This window comes from Chondrus crispus, genomic scaffold, assembly GCF_000350225.1.
Source record: "Chondrus crispus Stackhouse genomic scaffold, scaffold_234, whole genome shotgun sequence".
Classification (NCBI taxonomy): Eukaryota; Rhodophyta; class Florideophyceae; order Gigartinales; family Gigartinaceae; genus Chondrus; species Chondrus crispus.
This window is the reverse complement of record NW_005179110.1, coordinates 109,468-112,962: the sequence shown is the minus strand read 5'-3', so window position 1 is coordinate 112,962 and position 3,495 is coordinate 109,468.

The following is a 3,495-nucleotide window of genomic DNA, read 5'->3' as shown; positions in this document are numbered from 1 at the left end:
TCGTCCATAGAAACAGCCATTATTGTTGTCCCTCTGGGACAGGATTTGTAGAACAAGCACGAATCTGCTTGCGATTGCTTGTATTGGTTCTTAATGAGGTTCTGAACAAGGGCCCTATGGTATTTGTATGCTGCTGTTGGCGTTCCGTAGAGGTTTCTGATCAATAGGCCGTCTTTGCCGGGGTGTTGGAGCTGTCTGTCAAAGCGTGGGTGTTGTTTTATGTATATTGGTGTGTCATTTTGGTACTTTTCATGTAGGTAGGCCGCTGTGATATCGACGTGCTCGCATGGCCATTTGTGTGCTCCAGCGATAGCCAGTATGATTCGGACCGTTGTCTTTTCAGCCGTGTATGTGGTCGTGTTGTTTGGGTCAAAATGTTTGCCTGGGATCATCATGTCACCCCTGACTGAGCAGCGGGCCTGACGACTTTCAACTTCACCTTTTGAATCTCTTTTATATTTGTATGTCATTTTTAGTGGAATTGGTCGTTCCCGTGGTGGGATGGGATGGCGGTGTCGGGTAGCCACTTTATTGTTCCCTCCTTGTCTATTTGGTCGAGCTCCTTTTCGTGCGCGGCGGCCCACTTGTGCGCATCCGGATATTTTCTTGCAGCGGCATGGTTGCGTGGCTTAGGAGTGGTCTTCTTAATGGTTCGCGGAGTGGTGTAGAAGGCCCGGACGTGTATGTGTGCTGGATCGCGGCTGTGTGTGTATGGGTGAAAGTCGATTGTTCCGATTTTGTGGTAGACATTTGTGTCCGTGTTATGTACGGTTATGGTGTTGTCGCTCGTCCCATACATATATCTGACGGGCATGGAACGTGATTGGAGTTTTTTTGTGTGCGTGGATGGGAGCTACGCCGAGCCGTCCGAATGGGAACAGGTTTTTTACCTGTGGGGGGTGTCCGTGCCAAAGTTGATACGGCGATGTTCCATGTCCGCTTTGCTGCATAAGGTTGTATTTGTATGCAGCGTCGAGCACAGCATCCTCCCAGAAGGTGCTATCGAGCCTGGTGTGATGTAGTGCTGCACGGGCGGCATTCCTCAACGTCTGATTCATTCGTTCCGCTATAGAATTTTCTTGAGGTTGATGTGGGGTATTATTTTGGTATGTGATGCCGTGTGCCGTATATGTGCGCTGCATGTCTTTTGACTTGAATTCGAGAGCGTTGTCTGTACGATATATTCTGGGAGCGGAGCCGTATTTGGCTTTTAGGAGGCGCATTAGCGCCGCCACTAAGATACCGACTTCTCGTCGGTTACGCAAGAGGTACATGAGTAGGTAACGACTGTAAGCGTCAATGAAATTGAGGAAGTATGGGTTGTTGTGTCGGGACGGTGGGTGGATTGGCCCACATGTGTCTGAGCTGTGGTATTCTCGTACTGCATAGTTGTGCTGTTTTGGGGAGTGTGGTTTTGCTCTAAGTTTGGCATGTGAGCACGAAGAGCAGGTGATTTTGTTGGTGGTTTGGTGTAGCTGCTGTGGTATAGTTGGTATTATGAGCTTGGCCATTCGTTTGATGGCGCGAGGCGGTGCATGATTCAACGTGAGGTGCCATTGAAGCAGGGATGCTTCGCTTTTGGTGGGAGTATGTGGTGTGTTGAGACGGGGTGGGATCTGATGGCTGATGTGTGCGCTGCGGCGTTGCGGCGGTATGTGTACAGCTGTTCTGGAGGGTTTCAGTGTTTTGGGGGCTGTGTGTTTTTCCGTCCTCATTGGCAGTCCTATGTTTGTCATGGCTGGCGGCCGTGTGGGGGTCGGTCGGCGTGTTGATGTGAGTATGATTCTTGCGGCCTGGGCTGTGGTGGTCCAGGTGTATGCTTTTAGTGTAGGGTCCCAGCATTCATTATCCGTGTGTTGAGGGTTACGGAATCCCAGGTTGTGGTGATGTTGACATGGTTGAGGTACGGATGGGCGGCGGCTATTGTACTGGTATGGGGCTCGTGTTTCTCGCCGAGGAGCTCTATAACGAGCTGCTTGGCCCCCGTGAGGCGCGTGCAGGGTACCGTGTGGTGGCCCAATACGGGAGGTTTTGTCTTGGTAGGCCGTTACTCTCAGGTATTGGTGAACGAAATCTTTCACATCCTTCGGCGTTAGAGCCATCAGCTGTATGCCGAATGTGGATGTTTGTGGATTTTGTGATAGTCCTTCTCTCATGAACTCAACTGTGGTTCTTGGATCTCCAATTTGGAGGTATTGCGCCGCGATCATTCGTGCCCGGAGCTGCTCGTGCTTAGTTACATGGTCTTCTATTGTTTCTCCTGGGAGGAATATGGTTTGTTCAGCCAGCTGTTTGAGGTATTTGTGATCCTGTGTGTATGTGTTGTGTCGGGGTGAGTTTTTATTTGCGTGATCAGGTCATATGGCGTGGGGTTTGCTGTCGGGTTGAATATGAGGTTGGCTAGGCTGCTAGGTATCGAGGCCAATATTTTGGCTTGCAGGATGTGTTTGGCCTTGTGAAACTGTTTAGCCTCTTGTGGTAGGGAGGGCTCGGTTGGGTTTCCGTTCAAGTGACCTTCGGCTTCGTGAGCATAGGCCAGTGATTCGAGAGCCAGTAGCCACGGGGTGTAGTTGACGGTGTGAAGGGGCGGAAGGTCGATCCTGGCGTCATGATGCTTAGCTGTGTTTTTGTGCTGGTACTGTGAGTGTCTCTGTGTTCGTTATCGTTTTCCAATGGGTAGCGCGTTTTGCGGCGTCTGGGGCGGGTTAGACGCCGCGGTGCCGTCTGCTGAGTGTCCGTTTTGGTGAGCGGGTAGTGGCAGTGGTTGCGTCAGTTTCCCATAACCTGATGGAACTACAGGGGTCCGATGCCTTCTTTACTCTGCTCGCTGTGCGTCGTCGTCTTATGTGCTATTCTCTACTGTCCTGGACAGGCTGTCTGTGCGGTCCGTCACGGGGCATCGAGTACGAGAGGTACTGTATTGACACTGTTCTATGGTCTTTTGGCCAAGTGGCGCCATGTAATTCTCGTCTCTATATGGTCAAATGAGTAAATTTGTCGCCATCCTGCTTCCAATATAGAGATAGATATAGCCAAAAAGGCCAAATTTTTGGAGATAACCAGTCCGATAGGGATGAAAGAGGCTATATCTATCTGGATATGCAAAAATTTACATATACACAGCACCGATATGGGTGCTCATACTATACTGTACTCAATGTGTGGCGGGCTCAATCTCAAGAAACTCAGATCACAAGGCATTTTAAGCACTTGGGTGTGTCTCCGCGTGAAATAAACTGTGTACACAGGGGGACGCGCAATAGTGCTGCTTTTGTTACTGCCCCCCTCGGATTAGTGCCGCCCAAGATTGGCAGTCACGGGTCGTGCCACGTGTCACAGACGACGTCGTCTCCGTCGTCACCTCCCTCTCTCCGCCGAGATTGTTTGGATATTTGGAGAGTCTGGGTGTGGAGTGCGATGTGACCAATGCTAAAAGGATTGGTCACATCGCACTCCAAACATTTGCTTTATCGCACTTGAGGTCTGCGAAATGAG